The sequence below is a fragment of the Orcinus orca genome, chromosome 1 (assembly GCF_937001465.1).
Source record: "Orcinus orca chromosome 1, mOrcOrc1.1, whole genome shotgun sequence".
Lineage (NCBI taxonomy): Eukaryota > Metazoa > Chordata > Mammalia > Artiodactyla > Delphinidae > Orcinus > Orcinus orca.
The window spans coordinates 190,869,979-190,893,909 of NC_064559.1; the positions used below are offsets into that span (position 1 = coordinate 190,869,979).

At 37.4% G+C, this 23,931-nt stretch overlaps 1 protein-coding gene and 1 long non-coding RNA gene across 4 annotated transcripts in view; one reads left to right on the plus strand and one right to left on the minus strand.

Annotated features, from left to right (window-relative positions):
• Positions 1-7,154: 7,154 nt before the first annotated feature.
• On the minus strand, positions 7,155-22,933 carry LOC125964963 (uncharacterized). Its single transcript, XR_007478315.1, has 2 exons — positions 22,214-22,933; positions 7,155-7,566 (listed from the first exon to the last, which is right to left on the minus strand). It is a non-coding gene; the product is annotated as an uncharacterized LOC125964963 (long non-coding RNA).
• The window catches only part of EYA3 (EYA transcriptional coactivator and phosphatase 3), a 105,128-nt gene continuing 90,738 nt past the window's right edge, over positions 9,542-23,931 (plus strand). The window contains exon 1 of one of the 3 annotated variants that reach the window (XM_033422427.2): positions 9,542-9,684. The gene's annotated coding sequence lies outside the window, so the exon portion shown is untranslated. Of the gene's footprint in view, positions 9,685-18,975; positions 19,135-23,931 lie in introns of those variants that run through there. The other 2 variants (XM_033422434.2, XM_033422429.2) reach the window with 2 other exon arrangements.

Consider the following 23,931-nt stretch of genomic DNA (forward strand, 5'->3'; position numbering starts at 1 on the left):
AGCCACTCCGCGGCATGTGGGATCTTCCCGGACCGGGGCACGAACCCGTGTCCCCTGCATCGGCGGCGAACTCTCAACCACTGCGCCACCAGGGAAGTCTAAGAGGGAAGTTTATAGCAATACAATCCTACCTCAAGAAACAACAAACATCTCAAATAAACAATCTAACCTTACACCTATAGGAACTAGAGAAAGAAGAACAAAGAAAACCCAAAGTTAGTAGAAGGAAAGAAATTATAAAGATCAGAGCAGAAATAAATGAAATAGAAACAAAGAAAACAATAGCAAAGATCAATAAAACTAAAGGCTGGTTCTTTGAGAAGATAAAAACAATTGATAAACCATTAGCCAGACTCATCAAGAAAAAGAGGGAGAGGACTCAAATCAATAAAATTGGAAATGAAAAAGGAGAAGTTACAACAGGCACTGCAGAAGTCCAAAGCATCCTAAGAGATTACTACAGACAGCTCTATGCCAATAAAATGGGCAACCTGGAAGAAATGGACAAATTCTTAGAAAGGTATAACTTCCAAGACTGAACCAGGAAGAAATAGAAAATATGAACAGACCAATCACAAGTAATGAAATTGAAACTGTGATTAAAATCTTCCAACAAACAAAAGTCCAGGACCAGATGGCTTCACAGGTGAATTTTATCAAACGTTTAGAGAAGAGCTAACACCCATCCTTCTCAAACTCTTCCAAAAAATTGCAGAGGAAGGAATACTCCCAAACTCATTCTATGAGGCCACCATCACCCTGATACCAAAACCAGAAAAAGATACTACAAAAAAAGAAAATTACAGACCAATATCACTCATGAATACAGATGCAAAAATGCTTAACAAAATACTAGCAAACAGAATCCAACAACACATTAAAAGGATCATACACCATGATCAAGTGGGATTTGTCCCAGGGATGCAAGGATTCTTCAATATACACACATCAATCAATGTGATACACCATATTAACAGATTGAAGAATAAAAACAATATGATCATCTCAATAGATGCAGGAAAAGGTTTTGCCAAAATTTAACACCCATTAATGATAACAACTCTCCAGAAAGTGGGCATAGAGGGAAACTACCTCAACATAATAAAGGCCATATATGACAAACCCACAGCTAACCACATTCACAATGGTGAAAAACTGAAAGCATTTCCTCTAAGATCAGGAACAAGACAAGGATGTCCACTCTCACCACTATTATTCAACATAGTTTTGAAAGTCCTAGCCACGGCAATCAGAGAAGAAAAAGAAAAAAAGGAATACAAATTGGAAAAGAAGAAGTCAAACTGTCACTGTTTTCAGATGACATGATACTATACATAGAGAATCCTAAAGATGCCACCAGAAAACTACTAGAGCTAATCAATGAATTTGGTAAAGTTGCAGGATACAAAATTAATGCACAGAAATCTCTTGCATTCCTATACACTAATGATAAAACGTCTGAAAGAGAAATTAAGGAAGCACTCCCATTTACCACTGTAGCAAAAAGAATAAAATACCTAGGAATAAACCTACCTAGGGAGACAAAAGACCTGTATGCAGAAAACTACAAGAGACTGATGAAAGAAATTAAAGATGATACACACAGATAGAGAAATATACCACGTTCTTGGATTGGAAGAATCAATATTGTGAAAATGACTATACTACCCAAAGCAATCTACAGATTCAATGCAATCCCTATCAAATTACCAATGGCATTTTTTACAGAACTAGAATAAAAAATCTTAAAATTTGTATGGAGACACAAAAGACCCCAAACAGCCAAAGCAGTCTTGAGGGAAAAAAACAGAGTTGGAGGAATTGGACTCCCTGACTTCAGACTATACTACAAAGCTACAGTAGTCAAGACAATGTTGTACTGGCACATAAACAGAAATATAGATCAATGGAACAGGAAAGAAAGCCCAGAGATAAACCCATACACCTATGGTCAACTAATCTATGACAAAGGAGGCAAGGATATACAATGGAGACAAGACAGTCTCTTCAATAAGTGGTGCTGGGAAAACTGGATAGCTGCATGTAAAAGAATGAAATTAGAACACTCCCTAACAGCATACACAAAAATAAACTCAAAATGGATTAGAGGCCTAAATATAAGATTGGACACTATAAAACTCTTAGAGGAAAACACAGGAAGAACACTCTTTGACATAAATCACAGCAAGATCTTTTTTGATCCACCTCCTAGAGACATGGAAATAAAAACAAAAATAAACAAATGGGACCTAATGAAACTTAAAAGCTTTTGCACAGCAAAGGAAACTACTAACAAGATGAAAAGACAATCCTCAGAATGGGAGAAAATATTTGCAAGTGAATCAACAAAGGTTTTATCTCCAGAATATATAAACAGCTCATGCAGCTCAATATTAAAAAAACAAACAACCCAATCCAAAATGGGCAGAAGACCTAAATAGATATTTTTCCAAAGAAGACATACAGATAGCCAAGAAGCACATGAAAAGCTGCTCAACATCACTAATTATTAGAGAAATGCAAATCAAAACTACAGTGAGATATCACCTCACACCAGTTAGAATGGGCATCATCAGAAAATCTACAAACAACAAATGCTGGAGAGGGTGTGGAGAAAAGGGAACCCTCTTGCACTGTTGGTGGGAATGTAAATTGATACAGCCACTATGGAGAACAGTATGGAGGTTCCTTAAGAAATTAAAAGTAGAATTACCATATGACCCAGCAATCCTACTACGGGCCATATACCCAGAGAAAATCATAATTCAAAAAGACACATACACCCCAATGTTTATTGCAGCACTATTTACAATAGCCAGGTCATGGAAACAAACTAAATGCCCATCTACAGATGAATGGATACAGAAGATGTGGTACATATATACAATGGAATATTACTCAGCCATAAAAAGGAATGAAATTGGGTCATTTGTAGAGACGTTGATGGACCTAGAGACTGTCATACAGAGCGAAGTAAGTCTGAAAGAGAAAAACAAATATTGTATGTTAACACATATATGTGGAATCTGAAAAAATGATACAGATGAACCAGTTGGCAGGACAGAAGAGACACAGATGTAGAGAACAAACGTATGGACACCAAGGGGAAAAAGTGGCGGTGGGGTAGGTGGTGTGATGAATTGGGAGATTAGGATTGACATGTATACACTGATGTGTATAAAATGGATGACTCATAAGAAACTGCTGTATAAAAAAATAAATGAAAGAAAATTCAAAAAAGAAAAAAAGACAGCAATGGTTACTGCGCATCTTGAAAATGTGAATTTATTCTACTCCAAAGCCTTCTTACTGGTATAAATTTCGACAAAACTGTGAAAAAGACTATGATAATGTCCATGCAGGGCCGAGTAGGCATAAAGTGACCCACATCTTTATTAAATCAATGACTAGATTGCTATAGATTTCTTTTTAAAAGCTAAGTAATTATTGTGGTAAAAGCATATCATAAAATTTACCACCTTTACCATTTTTAAGTGTACAGTTCAGTGTACACTTAACAGTAGTGTTAAGTATATTGACATTTTTGTGAAACAGGTCTCCTAAGTCTTTTTATCTTACAGAATTGAAACTCTCTACCAATTACACAATTCCCCTTTGTTCTCTCCCTCCAGCCACTGGTATATTTATTTTTTTTAATGTTTATTTTTATTTATTTATTTATTTATTTTGGCCACACTGGGTCTTATTGCAGCATGCGGACTCTTTAGTTGCAGCATGCGTGCAGGATCTATTTCCCCAACCAGCGATTGAACCTGGCCCCCCTGCATTGGGAGCTCGGAGTCTTACCCATTGGACCACCAGGGAATTCCTCAGCCACTGGTATATATATATATATATATATATATTTATATATTTATATATATTATTTATATATATATTATATATATAAATATATATATTTAATATATATAAATTTAATATAATTTAATAATTTATAAATTATTTATAAAAATATAATAAATATAATTTATTAATATAATATAATATATATTATATATATTATATATATATAAATATATATATATTTACATATATATAAATTACTACTTTAAAGACCTCAGAGAAGTAGAATCATACAGTATTTGTCTTTTTGTGACTAGCTTATTTTACTTAGCATAATGGCCTAAAGGTTCATCCATATTGTATCATGTGACAGAATTTCCTTCGTTTTTAAGGCTGCTTTGTATTCTAAAGTATATTTAAAAAATAAAGTATGCATATACCTTATTTTATTTATCCATTTATCTGTCAATGGATATTTGGGTTGCTTCTACCTTTTGGCTATCGTGAATAGTGCTGCTATAAACATGGGTGTGCAAATATCATTTTGAGACTGTGCTTTCAATTCTTTTGGCTATATATTCAGAAGTGGGATTGCTGGTCATATGGTAGTTTGATTTTGAATTTTTTGAGGAACTGCCCTACTGTTTTCCATAGCAGTTGCACCATTTTACAATCCCATCAACTATCGATTGCTTTTGGAGGCTGAACTATCATGTACATAATAAGATATTGCCTTAAGTACCATAGAGAAGTCAACAGAAACAAAAGCTAGACCATTAGCCTCTCAGATCAATCAGGAGAGTTTAAGTTGATAACTATTACAAAACAGTGATTCATTATGTGTTTTTAATGGAAATATATAATTTAGAGAACTCATTTTTAGATAGCTTTAGGTAATTAGGCTTGTGCTTTGATTTACATTTTGGCTTTTGTTTAGAAAGACATGGCCATAATACTTTTGGGCTATTTGAATGAAATATTTCAAATCTACAGAAGTAATATAGCAAATATCTAAGTAGTTATAACTCGGCTTGAGCAAAACCATATTTTTAGCATATTCCTTTTTGTAAAAAAATTCATTCATTTATTTATTTATTTTTTGGCTGCCTTGGATCTTCGTCGCTGGGCGCGGGCTTTCTCTAGTTGCAGTGAGCGGGGGCTACTCTTCATTGCGGTGCACGGGCTTCTCATTGTGGTGGCTTCTCTTGTCGCAGAGCACGGGATCTAGGCACGTGGGCTTCAGTAGATGTGGCACACGGGCTCAGTAGTTATGTCACACTGGCTCTAGAGCGCAGGCTCAGTAGTTATGGTGCACGGGCTTAGTTGCTCCGTGGGATGTTCCTGGACCAGGGCTCGAACCCGTGTCCCCTGCATTGGCAGGTGGATTCTTAACCACTGCACCACCAGGTAAGTCCCCAGCATATTTCTTGATATCTGTCCCCAGGAGTAGTGCAGTAGGGCAGGAAAAAAACCCCAACAAACATTTCCACTCTTGCTGACCATGACAGCAAGTACAATTGTCTGAAGTCAGAGAAAAGAAACTAGTAAATAAATGAATCCATACTTACTCTTCCTGCAGTGTTTTTTTGGGTTTTTTTTTGCAGTACGCGGGCCTCTCACTGTTGTGGCCTCTCCCGTTGCGGAGCACAGGCTCCGGACGCGCAGGCTCAGCGGCCATGGCTCACGGGCCCAGCCACTTCGCGGCATGCGGGATCTTCGCGGACCGGGGCATGAACCCGTGTCCCTTTCATTGGCAGGCGGACTCTCAACCACTGCGCCACCAGGGAAGCCCTGTTCCTATAGTTTGAGAGGAATCATGGGCTCTGTAGTCTTGCAGACCTGGATTCAAGTCATGGGTTTGCTTCTTGCCAGTTATGTGGCCTTGAGCAAGTTGCTTAACTTATCCCTGCCTCAGTTTCCTCATCTCTAAAATGGAGATAATCATAATACTTCCCAAGATTGTTGGGAGGATTAAAAGAGAAATATGAGCCTTTATATATTTACTGTGTATGGTAAGTAACACATAGTAAAGCTTCAATAAATATTAGTAATTACTTGTTTTGTTTATTGAGCACCTACTATATGCCAGTCACTCTTCTAGTGCTGAGAATTTAGCAGTGAACAAGAGAGATATAGACCCCCATGGAGCTTACTTTCTAGTGACAGACGATAAATAAACAAGGTAATTTCAGATAGTGATAGGGACCATGGAGAAAAGATAAAGTATGAGAAGGGGATGGAAGAGCTACTTTAGATGGGAGATGGGGGTCATGGGGGGGCCTGCGTGAAGCCTTCAGAACTGAAATTTAACTGAAAGTAGCAGAAGGAATAATTCATTGGAAGGTTTGGAGAGGAGTGTTCAAGAGAACAGAAAGGGTATTTGCTTAGACCCTGAGGCAAGAAAGCTTGGTTTGTACAAGAAGCACAAAGGAGAACAGGATGGCTGTACGTGAGGGTAAGGGAGGCTGGAAATGACATCAGAGAGTTGGGAAGGGCAGGCCAAGAAGGGCCTTGTAGACCATAGTAAAGAGCTTGGATTTTGTTCTTAAGGGACTGTGAAGACATTGGAGGGTTTTTATTGATAGAAGGTGCAGCATTCTTTGCTCTGGGGAGGTATTTGTGTTCTTTCTTGTGGGTGTGTTTTAGCATTACGTGTATGTGTATGCTTTAGGAAAAACTTTTCTGGGGAGACCTCATTGGTTACTCATGTGCTCCCCCTGGTGGAGTTGTTGGCTCAGCTTGCATGGTTTTGGATGAGCAAAAGCAAAGTGAATGAGCAATTGATCCTTTTAGTCAACAAGCATTTATTGGGTGCCCTCCACATGCAACGTTCTGTTCTGGTACTGAAATACATCTGGGAACAAAACAGACAAACATGCGTGCCCTCATGGAGCTCACATTCTGGTGGGGGGAGGAAGGGGAGGGAGATGGGGGTGGGGGCAAGGTGTTAAACCAAATTCACTAGCAAATTGTTGGACGGGAAAAATGTTATAGAAAAATTAAGTGAGGGAACTGGACTAGGAAGTGCAGGGAGGATGGTAATACTTTAATTTTTTTTAAACATCTTTATTGGAGTATAATTGCTTTACAATGGTGTATTAGTTTCTGCTGTATAACAAAGTGAAATCAGCTATACATATGCATACGTCCCCATATCTCCTCCCTCTTACGTCTCTCTCCCACCCTCCCTATCCCACCCTTCTAGGTGGTCACAAAGCACCGAGCTGATCTCCCTGTGCTATGCGGCTGCTTCCCACTAGCTATCTATTTTATATTTGGTAGTGTATATATGTCCGTGCCACTCTCTCACTTCGTCCCAGCTTACCCTTCTCCCTCCCCGTGTCCTCAAGTCCATTCTCTACGTCTGCATCTTTATTCCTGTCCTGCCCCTAGGTTCTTCAGAACCATTTTTTTTTTAAGATTCCATATATATGTGTTAGCATACGGTATTTGTTTTTCTCTTTCTGACTTACTTCACTCTGTAGGACAGACTCTAAGTCCATCCACCTCACTACAAATAACTCAATTTCGTTTCTTTTTATGGCTGAGTAATATTCCATTGTATATATGTGCCACATCTTCTTTATCTATTCATCTGTTGATGGACACTTAGGTTGCTTCCATGTCCTGGCTATTGTAAATAGTGCTGCAATGAACATTGTGGTGCATGACTCTTTTTGAATTATGGTTTTCTCAGGGTATATGTCCAGTAGTGGGATTGCTGGGTCATATGGTAATTCTATTTTTAGTTTTTTAAGGAACCTCCATACTGTTCTCCATAGTGGCGGTATCAATTTACATTCCCATCAACAGTTCAGGAGGGTTCCCTTTTCTCCACACCCTCTCCAGCATTTATTGTTTGTACAGTTTTTGGTGATAGCCATTCTGACTGGTGTGAGGTGATACCTCATTGTAGTTTTGATTTGCATTTCTCTAATGTTAGTGATGTTGAGCATCCTTTCATGTGTTTTTTGGAAATTTGTATATCTTCGTTCGGGAAATGTCTATTTAGGTCTTCTGCCCATTTTTGGATTGGGTTGTTTTTTTGATATTGAACTGCATGAGCTGCTTGCAAATTTTGGAGATTAATCCTTTGTCAGTTGCTTCATTGGCAAATATTTTCTCCCATTCTGAGGGTTGTCTTTTCATCTTGTTTATGTTTTCCTTTGCTGTGCAAAAGCTTTTAAGTTTCATTAGGTCCCATTTGTTTATTTTTGTTTTTATTTCCATGTCTCTAGTAGGTGGGTCAAAAAGAATCTTGCTGTGATTTATGTCATAGAGTGTTCTGCCTATGATTTCCTCTAAGAGTTTTATAGTGTCTGGCCTTACATTTAGGTCTTTAATCCATTTTGAGTTTATTTTTGTGGGTAATACTTTAATTTCAAATATAGTGTTAGGAAAGTTCTCATTGACAGGGTGACATTTGAACCAAGATGTAAAAGAAGTGATAGGGTGAAAGATGCAGTTATCTGGAGGAAGAACATTCTGGGCAGAGGGATCAGCAAGCACAAATACCCTGAGTCTATGTGCAGGTTAGAAGAATAGCAAAGAGGCCCATGTGCCTTGAAAAGAGGGTTAATGGAAAGAGTAGGAGATGAGGTTATTTGTACTGGGGGGTGTCAAGTCTTGAGGGTCCTCTAGGCTTATGCAGGATTCTCATTTTCACTTTGAAATAGGAATCCACTGGAGGAGGGACCTGATCTAATTAAGGTTTTAACAGGAGCCCACTGCTGCTGTGTTAATAGACCCTGGAAGGGCAAATGTATAAAAACAGCAAACAGCCACACATTAACTGTGGCTTATACCAACAGAGGCAGTAAATAGTCATAATCTGGACAGATTTTAAAGGTAGATCCTGCAGAATTTGCTGATGATTTAGATGTATGGTGTCAGAGACAGGAGTCAAGGATCTCGGTAAATGATATTGCTTAGTAAATTGTCATAGGAAAAGGTGATCAAAGAAGATACAGCCAAAAAAGGTAGGAAAAAAACGTACTTTAGAGGTGTATCAACTAATAGTGTTTATTTTTTCTGGATTTTGTGTTATTTATGAAATTTTTTAAACTTGTGATTTCTTTGCTAACACTAAAGATTCATTTTTAGACCTAATATTGTATTTGTAATTGTGGGTTTACTTAAAGAGAGCCCCCGAATTGAATAAACTTCAGGCCCCCACAAAACCTTAATTCAACCCTGCTCCTTTTCCATATTGGGGTAGTAATTTAACGTTAACGAAGCATTTAAAAACCTTGTTTCTGATAAAATTATTACATAAAATATTGTGCACGAAATAGAAGTTAACTGGAAGCTCAATACAATATTAGGAATAAACTAATACCGGAATAAAACCATCACCTTGGGCTAGCCTCCCCTCCAAGTGCCTTCCAGAATTTCCTAGCGATTCTTCCTCCCACAGTTTTTCTAAATCTACCAAATACGTCCAACATTTCACTTTCGCTTTAGAGAGACAGGAATTACACGCAACTTAAAACACCTTCCTGAAACATGAGTGCTGAGTATTTTTTTTTTACCGGTGCTGCTTGGGCCTCAGTGGTACCCAGGCGCCGCATGAACCAACCTACCCGCCTCAAGCACCACCGAGGGGCCGGGAGGGCCGTAACTAGGGGCGGGGCTCCCGGGACGGTCGAGTGGGCGGGGTCTAGGCGCTTCCCCGCCCCTCCACGTGAGGCCTGACACATGCGCCCAAAGGCTCCTGTTGGAACGAGGTGTGGATTGTGTGATGACCCTGGCCGCCAACTTCCGGTTTCTAGGGATGCGCATCCGGGTCACACTAACGCCGCCGTTTCCTGCAGCCGCTTGGTTCTCCTGTGTGTTTGGACCGGTCCCCATGTCCTGCTGTGGGGCCTCTGCAGCCTTTGGGTGAGTCTCCGCTGCCGACAGGCTCTGAGTGCGGCCGGTCGAGTACAGCCTGTAGAGGGCCGGGTCAAGTGTTGTGTCCCGGTTCCTGTGGGTGGGGGTTCTCTTTGCCTGTCCCTTGTCCCTGCAATGCTTCCTGAGCTCATTTCATTCCTTCCCCCCGAAGCCGGCCTCGCCTCTTTCCCCTCAGCTGAGCCTGTTTTGTCGCCGCTCACCTCTCGCCTTGCTATTTTTCCTCCGCCTCATCCGCCTTTTAAAAGCCCTGGTTTCTTGCCTTTTCGCCTCAGCGCTTACCTAAGCCACTGCCCCTCGGTTTTGCCCCTACTCTCACTTTAGCACCTCTCTTCCCCGACTGTTGATCCTGGGATCTTGCTGTTTTTTCACCCAGCAGGACGGCCCACCTCCTCGTTGTGCTCACCCTGCTCCACTGCGAAACTGAGCCTGTCTCTCTCTGGGGTCCTAGGTCCTGGTTCTCTAACTTCCTTCATCCTTGACCCCTACTCCTCCCGGGACGAGTAGGTGACATTTGTGCTTCGCCTGGGGTTCTCCCTCCTTTTCTTCGCTAGAGGAGGCCTTTGCCCAAGCCCGGATCTGGGCAGATTTACCCGGCCTGGGGGAAGTTTTCCTTAAGGCGCTGGGTTAGACTGAATTTCCATGGTTAGGGAACAACAAAGGCGTTCCCAGTTCTTCGCTGGAGCACAGTTTTGGGGGCTTTCGCTAGAGCAGGCTAACAGGTGGCAGGCACTCGGAATTGCTGGTAGATTGGGCTTGTGTCATCTTGTTAATCGACAGGTCATGAGGACGTTCTGTCATTTTCTTGTTCTCTGTCCCATGAGAATGGATATGCACAGCTGAGGCAAAAATGCGGATGTTCTGGGATGATCAGCTCTGTTTTCTGCATGGGCTTTACTTACAGGACAGTTGCTATGTTGGAGGACAGAGTTTCTTGGGAGATTATTAGCCCCAGACTTTTAAGCTTATTGACAAAAATTTTAGTGTACTGTTACTGAAAAAATTTCTGCTAGAGTTCATTATAGTAATTTCGAAGTACATTTTCTTTAGTTGAACTCAGTGTGCATGTGTATCTTTATCTTTGCTTCTTATACATTGTTTCTTCATTGTTACTGTATTGACAAGTTTTCTGTTTTTCTTCATAGACCAGACATTACATTACTTTATTACTTAGCATATTCTTCTGACTCTTTTTTTCTTTACTGTTTTCACCGTCTTGAAACCATCTTTTTCTCATTTTGACACTTCAGTTTCTCATAAATTTCTTAAATGTCTCTGTAGGCTTTTAGTCATCTCTAAAATGAAGGGATTAGTTTTAATAAGGGTTAGTGTCCTGTTTTCCAAAATTTGTTATCTGAGGTATATTTTGAGACAGAGTTGGATAATTTTTATTTTTGTCTTTCCAATATTTATGGTGTATTTCTAGCATTTGATTACAAATGTTTTTGTGTGATCAGTTTCTGTTCTCATGTAAATTGTGCTCTAAAATTTAGTACTTCAGTGAACAGAATAAATACAGCTTTTAGCATATGCTTTTCTTTTGACTAATAAGTTATAGAAAAGTCTCCCTCATTATATGAGACATATACATATGCAAACATAGCATAGACCTTGGCGTATTCCAAAATTGGGCTGATCCCTTCAGCTATTTTTAGCAAAGGACTTTGGAGCTTGGCCATATTAGTCCTAGAAGCCACAGAGAAGGACCCTTCTGGTTGGCTTTCAGGAATTATTTCACTGCTGAGGGAAGCCCTTTTGAAAGCTCCTTAGTAGTACTTCCTCGAACCCAGCACCTACATTGGAAACTCTAGCTTCTGTTCATCCTGGCCTCATCATTTCCCAATCTTTAAAAACTAACCCCAATGAATATGGGCTGACACTCTTATGTTTTCTTACCTCCAGGCTGGTGGACCCTTTTTTTTTTGTACATACATACCCATATTTGGATTGCTGCAAGGCCCTCTTTCACCCTTTTTCATTTCTGAACTTTTTACTTCTTCAGCATGCCTGTTTAAATCTAGATTGATTTCTATAGTTCACAGCTGGAGGGAACCATAAGAGTTCAAACTTATCCCTTTATTTTACAGAATACGGAAATCAGGGTTTAAATTGGTGGTGTTTTCCCCAACGTCATTATTCACAAATAAGTCCTGTTCATGTGTTAGAGAAATGGGTTTTAGTTCTTTCAAAGCTGTAGGCTGGAGAGCACAATATTGTATTTAGTGGTTCATTTCAATAAATTTATGTCATAGGAATAAACGTTTTAGGTTAAGAAATCTATGATGCAGAATTTAAAATTCAAGGTGAAGTCATTTTGCCTTCAAAGAGGGACTCCAGAAAGAAACTGTTGTACAGAAGTAGAAGTTGAAAAGTCTTAGGGAGTCTCTCTCTCTTTTCTTCTAAAATCTCTTTGGCCTATTATGATACAAATTCTGCATAAAAGCTCTTACATGAAACGAACATCCTGTGGTCTCATTGGAGCAGTTGTATTCATGGTCCTATTGTTTGTACAGAACAGTGATAGACTTTCTAATTACTGAAAAGCCTACACCTCATGCTTAGCTGCCAAAGGAAAAAATATCACTAGAGACAACATAGTGTATGTGTTTTTAAAGCTCAGGAGAGGAATGACTGTCGGTTTTCTATAAAAATTTCTGCTTTAGTTTGGCAAAGTCTTAGTTTGTAACCCTGATGGCTCAATTTAAAATACATTTATGCATATTAGTTTTATGCCTGCAGGGTTTTTTTGATTGATTGTTATTTTTTGTCATTTTACTTGCTACTGTACTTTGTTTTACATGCTTTAAGTTTTATCCTTGAACCCTAGGATATGTTTTAAGGAAAATGCAGTTTTAAAAATTTAAAATTTTTACAGTGTCCTGGTCATTTGTACCTCGCGGTATGATGGTTTCTGTGATCTGCCTAAGCCACTCCATGACTTCATTCTTTTTGTTTTGTTTACAGACAAAAGGCTCATAGAACTTCTTTTTTGGTAGTTGTCTAAAAGATTTTTGTGTTCTGCATATAATAGCAGGATATTTTAACTTCTTTGTGATTTAAATGGAGGAAGAATAGTTCAGAATTGTTCAACATAGAATATAGTTCAACATAGAAATAGTTCCAAATGTATTTAAGGATATTAAGAATAGTTTTTTTTCCCAATACATTCATTTAATTGGTTTATACCAAGGGGCCGAATTGTAATATTTATAGTAAAGTGGAAAAATATGTGGACTTTCTATCTGCGGATTAACTTAAAAATACAGGTGCATGTTCTTGTACAGAATATATGGCTTAAGCAAAAACTGTCTTATTATGTTTTATTGGCAGAGAACACAGCAAACAGCAGGGACCTGATCATCTTGATGTTTTTATTTGATCCCATTAACCTAAGTCCTAGGGTATCTAATTATTAAATGTAGAAATAATTAGGGTATTTTCTCTATTATTTATAGTATATTAAAAAGGATATTTGAAATATGGGCTTCATAAAGTTTATCTTTGCTATTTTCCCCTTTTAAATATGTAGTAGTATTTTAAACCAGAAGAGGAACTGTAGATAGTGCTGACTTATTGTAAGTTAATTAACAGATTAGCCCAAGGCGGTCAGCGCTTAATATCTTAAAGATCTTGCTACAGATTGTGTTGGATGCACTTTAACTTATTAGCTTGGTTAATATTTGTACTAGTTAAATTTGTTTTTATTCCCTAGGAAATAAAACCAAATAGTTTTATAGTAGTTAGGAAATAGTAATAATCTTTGTAATACATTCCTTTCAGCAAATTTTTTATTGGATACCTACTATGTACAGTTATATTACATATATAGACAGTTCATATGAACTAGGTGACATTATACAAGGCTGACATTTACACTTAGATTCTGAATTTGACTTTATTTGTATATATCTGAATTAAACTATAAGACTAAACATAACCTGCATCACCAGGGTGTAGGGAAAAAGAAAGACTTAACATATTAGAATGAAAATAAGCTTTATTTAATCCTAAAAAGGTGTCAATTCTTATCAGTACAACGGCATATGATTTTTTTAACTAGATTTTATGATTTTCTATTTTCAAAACACTCAGTGATTTCATTATTTGAGTTTAAGGTTCTTGCATTAATCTGTATCACAGCTTAATTAATATAAATAAAGTCATGTTCTTTATACATACAATTAAATAATTTTCATTTGGGAAACTTTTTCACAACTGAACTGTAAAAATCTGTAGTGGTAAAGCAGTAATTTTTTTAAAAAAGCACATTTTGTGTAGCACTTACTCTGTGCCAGGAATTACCAAGTGGCTTACATATAGTATTAACGCTTTAATCCTTACAACACTATGAAGTAAGTACTATATTTATCTCCATTTACAAAAGAGAAAACCAAGGCACAGAAGTTACACAATTTGCCCAAAGTAACACAGCTAGTTGGCAGGAGAGGTGGATTTGAACTTAGTTTTTCTAGCTCCAGAGTTCATGACCTTTTTGTACAAAGTTCTACTAGTTTAATGATTTCTTCCTTCATAGGTTAAAACAGTTAAAAAATCCAATTTCTCTGAAACATAGAAGAATACTGCATTTGGTTGGGAACTTTAGAGAGGGGTTTTACCTGGTCCTTTTATAAATGCTGGCTTAAGGCAAATTGCAAACCCTTTACCACCTAGGTTTCTTAGATGGCAAAAACAACATATTAAGAAAGCAAGTAATATCCATATCCTTCCCTCTTAAAAAAATTATCATATGGAAGTCAATTACTTTTGAGTTATTTGGAGAAAAGGCAGTTTATTTAATAAAATGCATTCTATGTTACTAAAATGTATACCCCTTGACATTAATTTTTTCCCTTTCTCTGATTTGCAGAATATTAAATAAATTTATGTAATAGTCTTGAACTCTGAAATCTTACTGTCCCCAATATGAATTTAGCAACTTTGAAATATAAAACAGAAGACTAAAGCTGAAATTTCTGACTTACCTCTAGTCTCATTTTGAGATTTGAAAATTTGTACAAAATTAAGTGCATCCATTTCTTTAGGACTAACATGTTTAGAGTAATATATTTAAATTAGTCTTTTTATTTTTACTTTAGAAAAGAGGAGGTGTACTTTCATAAAACAATTCCTTTTTAAATAAAAATGCAAATAATCATTTAGAATATTGTTAATCATATTACTTTTTTGTACTTTTATTATTTCCAGATTTAAAAATTTTGTTGCATCTCTAAGGGAAGGAGATGATTTTATATCAGTTGAGTGCAGCTTAATGGAAGAGCCTGGGACTTACATGTGATAAGAAGTTATTTTTCTGAGTATTTTTGAATACACTTGAGAATCATGGAATCTGGTTAACAAAAAAACTACCGTTGTTTCTAGTCAGAAGTGACACTTGGTTAGGGATACTACTTATTTTCATTCTTATATACTATTAACCCCCCTTTATTAATTCAGACATGTTAATTAAGTGCACTGATTTTTAATAGTAGCTTTTGTCTTGATTTTTTTTTTCTCTGTCAGAAAAGTATTGTTATTGAGGTGAAAAGTGTAAGCTTTGCTATGATGATTTACTTACTGGTATTTAGAATGTTCTTTACTTTGATGTAAACATTTGATTTTTATTTCAAAAGCAACTCTCTTTTATATGTGGGTTTGGTATCAGTTTATTTTCTAAAATTTCAATAGTTTCCTTTCACCTGAAATTTAATAATGTAACAGTTACTGAATTTAGGAAAATTGGTAGTTTGTTGCTATCAGCACTGTTACTATGGGAATAAATTAGAATGATTAGCTCTTAGGTGGAATTGAACTTATTCTTTAGTTTCCATAGTAGTTGAAAAAGATTTAGGTCAGATTCACCTGTTGTTCCTCCTTTTTTCAAAATAAGAGGGCATTTTAATTTAGCACAACGATGTTAATTTTTCCCTACTAGATTGATTATATTAATATGATAATCTCACTCTCTTTACTGACAGCATAATCCAAAATGCGTGTGTATGACTTTTTCTTGAAATATTTCAGAATTTAGAGAACATTTTAGGATACAAAAGAGTACATACATATCTTATTAAAAACATACCCTAGTAATCAGTGTGTTATTACTTCACTGAGTTTTTCAAATCTGTTTTTCCTTTTCATCAGTTTTTAACTTTGCTATAGGTTAGGAAGCAGTGATTAGATAACATTAAAAAATAAGTGTTCTTGAGAGTGAGTACTAGAGCTTTTGCTTATGCACCATCTGTCATATTAGTGTGGTATTTAATAGCTAGATGAACTGAAAATCTTTGCTTTATCTCATTTCTGTCTATCTCCTGTTAGTAATATTTATTTAGTCTTGGTACCTCTCATTTGGTGAAATTGTTGCTTATTTGGAATAACTATGGTAAACTATTGATTCTTACCCAGATGTTTCCTTTTTCCTTTTTTGTTCATTTTCAGAGGCTTGCCTTTAAAAAACTGTAATTTAGAGAACCACTAAAACTTTGAGTGTTCTTTAATATGTAGCTTGAAGTGGATATTTCCCTCCTTTTTGACTGGTCAGTTTTTTTATTTTTTAATTTTTAAAAAATATTTATTTTGGCTGCACGGGGTCTTAGTTGCAGTGTGCGGGATCTTTAGTTGTGGCATGCGGAATCTATCTCCCTGAGCGGGGTCAAACCCGGCCCCCATGCATTGGGAGCACGGAGTCTTAACCACTGGACTACCAGGGAAGTCCCTGGTCAGTTTCTTAAAGTCTTTGGGTAAAATGGCATTCAAACTTTTTTGATCACAACCCCACTATAAGATGCATTTTTCATTGTCATCCAGTACTTATACACATATATGTACATATTAATATTTAAAATTGAAACAGACGTTTCATGAAACAATATTTATTTTTACTATTGGTGATGCATTGTAATGTTTTCTGTTTATTTTGTTTAATTGCATTTCATTCAAAACAAACTGTTGGTATCCACTAAATGGATGTGATAACCCAGTAATGTGTTGAACCTGCAGTTTGAAAAATTCTAGTGACTGCTAGATTTTTTCCAATATTGTTTTTTGGGAATTGGAGATGTTTGGGTTTGTTAGTTTTTTTTTCACTGAAATATATCTTGATTTTCTTAATCTTTTAACCTAAATGTGCAGAACAGTTGAGAGAGGGAGACCCTGTTGCCCCAATTATTGTTACTGTCACCTCTGTCCTTTACTCTGTGTCTAGGCACATCATTTAAAAAACTGCAGTGATACAGAATCATGCGGTTGACAACGCTTGGTCATGTGCAGAGCTTTTATCATTAGAATCCTTTTCTAGTTTCCATCTGACAGTCAAAGTTTAGTTTGATTAAGTTCCTTTCACAAACCTTGCTTCTGTTCTTGGCAACTAGTCAAAAGGTTACAAAGCTGCTTTATTCTGCTTTTTTCTGGCCCCATTCCAGTCTTTGTAAACCAAGAAAAGAGAGCCAAGGAGTGAAGCAGTTTTCCTTCTGTGTATATAGTCAGGTCAAAGTAACACAATTGAAGAGTCATTAGGATTTGTTACAGTGGACTGTATTTATTTATTATCCTGATTTCATTTCCTCTAATCATAAAGGGGGAAAGATGGTAGAGATATCAACAGTTCCTAGCATATCAAAACCATTAGAGTGAGGCAGGGTCAGCAGGCATACACTACTGTTTTTACCACTACCTCCTCTTAACACGTAATGAGCACTTCCTATGTGCCAGGCACTATTTAAAGCATTTCTCTTGTATTAACTCATATTTATTTGGGAGGCCTGGGGGAAGAACGAGAATGAGAAAGAATAAAGAAGAAAACTGGCTTTCTTAGTATCTTCTCATTACCTGGCTTGTGAGTTCTGGCTATTGGTGACTGTAGCATGACATAGCATACATTTTTTTTTAATAAATAAATTAATTATTTTTGGCTGCATTGGGTCTTCGTTGCTGTGCGCAGGCTTTTTCTAGTTGCGGTGAGCTGGGGCTACTCTTCGTTGCAGTGCATGGGCTTCTCATTGCGGTGGCTTCTCTTGCTGCGGAGCACGGGCTCTAGGCACGCAGGCTCAGTAGTTGTGGCTCGCAGGCTCTAGAGCACAGGCTCAGAAGTTGTGGCGCACGGGCTTAGTTGCTCCGCAGCATGTGGGATCTTACCAGACCAGGGATCGAACCCGTGTCCCCTGCATTGGCAGGCGGATTCTTAACTACTGCGCCACCAGGGAAGTCCCAGCATATATTTTTAACTTGGCCAGCTTTTTAAAATCATTAGTCCTGTCTGTGATGTTCTGTACTGAGGCACGAAGCTATGGTTTAAAACCTCAGGCTTTGAAGGTAGGCTGCCTGGGCTTGAATTCCATGTTGGTGAGTTATTAGGTATATGACCTTGGTTGAGTTACTCTCTACGCTTCAGTTTTCTCATCTGTAAAATGGTGATAATAGTAAACAGTACATATCTTATAGACTTATTGAGAGGATTAAAAGAGTTAATATACGTAAAGTACTTAGAACAGTGCCTGACCCATAAAAAACATTACATAAATGTTAGCTCTTAGTAACTCACAACTCACAGTTGGATCTCCTGAAAGTATTTGTGACCATGATGAGTTCATATTTGCTAAGTAACAGGACGTGATTGATACTCAATGTTTTATTGCCCAGGAGCTTGAAAACAGCTTTCCTGAGGACTTGGAAGGAAGTTCTTGTGCAGAGTGTTGGAATCAAAGCCAGGGACAGAGTATCAGCTACAGGCCCAACTTGTTTAATCTCTCACAGGAATCTCTTGTTATTTGGACCTTACCTTTGTTGTTGTTGTTGTTGTTGGGTTTTGTTTTGTTTTGTTTTAAAGATTTTTTTTTTTTTGATGTGGATCATTTTTAAAGTCTTTACTAAATTTGTTACAGTATTGCATCTGTTTTGTTTTTTTGGCCTTTGGCTGTGAAGCATGTGGGATCTTAGCTCCCCCACCAGGGATTGAACCTGCACCCCCTGCATTGGAAGGTGAAGTCTTAACCACTGGACCTCCAAGGAAGTCCCTGGACCTTACCTTTAGTAATTTTAATATTTTGCCCTTTGAAAAACTAAGAGGAACTAGTTAATGAATTGACTTTCACTCAGGACCACATTTCTGTCCTGAGTCTGTTTAGCTTATGTCTAAGATATTTCTTTATTTTATTTTTCTTTAACAGTTATATCATCCTAACTATGTGCCAGACACTATTCTAAGAGCTTTATAGATATTAACTCATTTAAACCTATGACAAGTTTATGAGAAAACACTAATTATTATTTTTCCCATTTTACAGATGAAGTAAATGAGGCTCAGAAAAGTTAAATAACTTGTCTAAGCTCCCACACCACTCATCAGTGCCAGAACTGGGATTTGAACCTAAGAGTCAGACTCCAGAGTTCATGCTTCAAGCTTGCCAAGCCTGCCTCTTACAGAGATGAATTATGTTGAAAAGGGTAAAATAGCAAGTGTTAAAAGTTACTTCACTGTTCTTTACTCTGTGTACTGAATGACAGCACTGAAATTATGTGTGATGGTGTTTTGGCTGATGGAGTTTTGAAGGAATAAATAAATTCGAAGTAAAATATTAATAAAAGATCTGTACCTAGATTTTATAGTTCTGAGAGCTAAAGACATGCATTCCAAAAGACTCAGTTCTGTTAATATAGCATGTAGTAAGTTTTGTTCAAATACTGGATAGTGGATTGATAGAAACATGTGATGGATAGATATATAGAATGCTATATAGAATTTTGATTTTAGAAAATGGGTAGTATAGACACATTTATAGAACATTTATGTTGGAGTATACCATGTGTCAGGCCACAGCACCTATAGAAAAAAATGTGATTCTCTTAGAAATGTTAACTTTAGATTAAAGGAGGGTGGAGATAAAGTTTTGGAGGCTGAGAGTTTTATGGAGTCTGGATCTCCATGCATTAGAGAAACTCTTATGCTTTGTGACTGACACGTTACTAAAAACTGAAGAGAGGTCCAAAGAGGGTTGGAAGGAATGTAGTAGAACTGTTGGATTATTATTAAGGTCATTTTGACACTCTAATTCAGATGAACTCATTCCTTCTCAATACTTTATACTGTGGTTTTGGAATTTTTCCTGTGGAACGCTATCTCCCAATTTTATTGGAAGCTTGTGGGGAAAAGTTTGTGTTAAATTTTTTTTTAAATTTATTTTATTATTTATTTTTGGCTGCTTTGGGTCTTCGTTGCTGTGCGTGGGCTTTCTCTAGTTGCAGCGAGCTGGGGCTACTCTTTGTTGCGGTGCGCGGGCTTCTCATTGCGGTGGCTTCTCTTGTTGTGGACCACGGGCTCTAGGCACGTGGGCTTCAGTAGTTGTGGCACATGGGCTCAGTAGTTGTGGCTTGCGGGCTCTAGAGCGCAGGCTCAGTAGTTGCGGCACACAGGCTTAGTTGCTCGACAGCATGTGGGATCTTCCCAGACCAGGTCGCTTGAACCCGTGTCCCCTGCATTCGCAGGCAGATTCTTAACCACTGCACCACCAGGGAAGCCCTGTGTTAATTTTTATTAAGGATAATTTTACAGACAACTTCAAAGGATGATTTTCCAAGAAGTAAGGTTAGAAATTGTAAAAACAGTTCTTTTTGGAGAATCTATTCCTGATAAAATATTTTTTCCTGTTAAGAATTTGGTATAGCCTAAGTGTATTTTTTAAAAAATTCTTTCTCAGTAAGTTCTGATAGTATTCTGTTTAGTGTAAAGTTGCTATAAATATTCCTACAGCTGACAGTACCATGATGTGTTAGTCATGCCTCTCAAATAAAGTAGCCAGAAGAATTCACCAACTTTACCACAGTCAGTTGGCTGGGCTGTTTATTTATGGAGGGAGTTAACCAACATGGTGATGGCTTTTGTCCATCCACAGGAAGTCCAGCAGAGAAGGTATGTTTGTTTGCAGTTTTTTTGGCCACAGAAATGTGATTTGTGCTGATGCCTGAATTGTGAGAGCTAAAAGGCTCTCTTAGGGTTACTTTAAAGGGAGCCTTAAAGGAGGTCAGTTGCGTGCAGGTCTGCTGGATATTTGTGTCTACTTAGCAGGACTCTTGAGTACAGAGGACTCTGAGTGAATGTGTTAGTAGATAAGTTAGGTAAGTTTTTTTAAAGGTAGTACTTTAGAAAGATTGCCATCAGCTGATAGACTTCAGTGAATTTCTGAAAGATAGGAAACAGTGAAATTGGATTGATAGAGAAACTAGGAGAAGAAATCACATCGGAAAGTATGTGTAGAAGTTTCAGAAATATACCAGACTCCAAGTAAATGAATATGAAGAACGGAAGAGTCCCTGGAGTATTCATCAGTTTCCTGGTCCTTGCTCTATTTTGAGCTTCTGGTGTTTGTCCCCTGGATAAAGCCCAGAGAAATGCTTTCCAAACATATGGAACAATCTGCCTGGGGAGGGCTTTCCTTATAGTCTCTTCTCCCCGTGGCATTTAGTATATATAAATCAAATCATGTCATTATCTTGCTTGAAGCACGCATTACCTCCCCAAACTGCTTATCATGTGTTACAAGGCTGTGTGTGACCTGGCCCTTGTCTGCTTCTCAGGACTCATTTCCTACCACTTATTCACTTACTAACATCAGCCTTTTTGCTATTTCTCAAACATATCAGGATGTTTTCCTTTTAGTTTCTTTACACTTGTTTCCTTCTGAAGGCCCTCTTTTACATCTTTGTATAGTTTTCTACTTTTGATTATTCACATCTTTGCTGAAATGTTGTTACCACCTCAGAGAAATTATCACCAAATCTGAAATAGCTCCCCTTTAGTCATGCTCTACTCCTTCCTTTGTTTTATTTATTTACTTATTATATTTTTGGTAACAGCTTTATTGAGATATAATTCACATACCATACAATTTACCTATTTAAAGTATATAATTCATTGGTTTTGACTACATTCACAGAGTTGTGAAACCATCACCACAACCAATTTTATTTTATTTGTTTTTTGAATTTTATTTTATTTTTTTATACAGCAGGTTCTTATTAGCTATCTGTTTTGTACATATTAGTGTGTATTTGTCAATCCCAATCTCCCAATTCATCCCGCCACCACCACGCCACCACTTTCCCCCATTGGTGTCCATACGTTTGTTCTCTACATCTTTGTCTCTATTTCTGCCCTGCCAAGTGGTTCATCTGTACCATTTTTCTAGGTTCCACATATATGTGTTAATATACGATATTTGTTTTTTCTTTCTGACTTACTTGACTCTGTATGACAGTCTGTAGACCCATCCACGTCTCTACAAATGACCGAATTTCATTCCTTTTTATGGTTGAGTAATATTCCATTGTATACATGTACCACATCTTCTTTATCCATTCATCTGTTGATGGGCATTTAGGTTGCTTCCATGACCTAGCTATTGTAAATAGTGCTGCAGTGAACATTGGGGTGCATGTGTCTTTTTGAATTATGGTTTTCTCTGGGTATATGCCCAGTAGTAGGATTGCTGGGTCCTATGGTAATTCTATTTTTAGTTTTTTAAGGAACCTCCATACTGTTCTCCATAGTGGCTGTATCAATTTACATTCCCACCAACAGTGCAAGAGGGTTCCCTTTTCTCCACATCCTCTCCAGCATTTGTTGTTTATAGCTTTTCTGATGATGCCCATTCTAACTGGTGTGAGGTGATACCTCATTGTAGTTTTGATTTGCATTTTTCTAATAATTAGTGATGTTGAGCAGCTTTTCATGTGCTTCTTGGCCATCTGTATGTCTTCTTTGGAGAAATGTCTATTTAGGTCTTCTGCCCATTTTTTGATTGGGTGGGGTTTTTTTTGATACTGAGCTGCATGAGCTGCTTGTAAATTTTGGAGATTAATCCTTTGTCACTTGCTTAATTTGCAAATATTTTCTCCCATTCTGAGGGTTGTCTTTTCATCTTGTTTATGTTTTCCTTTGCTGTGCAAAAACTTAGAAGTTTCATTAGGTCCCATTTGTTTATTTTTGTTTCCATTTCTCTAGGAGGTGGGTCAAAAAGGATCTTCCTGTGTTTTGTGTCATAGAGTGTTCTGCCTATGTTTTCCTCTAAGAGTTTTATAGTGTCTGGCCTTACATTTAGGTCTTTAATCCATTTTGAGTTTATTTTTGTGTATGGTGTTAGGGAGTGTTCTAATTTCATTCTTTTACATGTAGCTGTCCAGTTTTCCCAGCACCACTTATTGAAGAGACTGTCTTTTCTCCATTGTATATCTTTACCTCCTTTGTCATAGATTAGTTGACCATAGGTTCATGGGTTTATCTCTGGACTGTCCATCCTGTTCCATTTATCTGTATTTCTGTATTTGTGCCAGAACCACATTGTCTTGATTACTGTAGCTTTGTAGTATAGTCTGAAGTCAGGGAGTCTGATTCCTCCAGCTCTGTTTTTTTCACTCATGACTGCTTTGGCTGTTCGGGGTCTTTTATGTTTCCATACAAATTTTAAGATTTTTTGTTCTAGTTCTGTAAAAAATGCCATTGGTAATTTGATAGGGATTGCATTGAATCTGTAGATTGCTTTGGGGAGTATAGTCATTTTCACAGTATTGATTCTTCCAATCCAAGAACATGGTATACTTCTCCATCTGTGTGTATCATCTTTAATTTCTTTCATCAATGTCTTGTAGTTTTCTGCATATAGGTCTTTTGTCTCCCTAGGTAGGTTTATTCCTAGGTATTTTATTCTTTTTGCTGCAGTGGTAAGTGGAAGTGTTTCCTTAATTTCTCTTTCAGACTTTTCATCATTAATGTATAGGAATGCAAGAGATTTCTGTGCATTAATTTTGTATCCTGCAACTTTACCAAATTCATTGATAAGCTCTAGTAGTTTTCTGGTGAAATCTTTAGGATTCTCTATGTATAGTATCATGTCATCTGCAAACAGTGACAGGTTTACTTCTTCTTTTCCAATTTGTATTCCTTTTATTTCTTTTTCTTCTCTGATTGCCTTGGCTAGGACTTCCAAAACTATGTTGAATAATAGTGGTGAGAGTGGACGTCCTTGTCTTGTTCCTGATCTTAGAGGAAATATTTTCAGTGTTTCACCGTTGAGAATGATGTGTGCTGTGTGTTTGTTGTATATGACCTTTATTATGTTGAGGTAGGTTCCCTCTATGCCCACTTTCTGGAGAGTTTTTATCATAAATGGGGGTTGAATTTTGTCAAAAGCTTTCCCTGCATTTGTTGAGATGACCACATGGATTTTATTTTTCAAATTGTTAATGTGG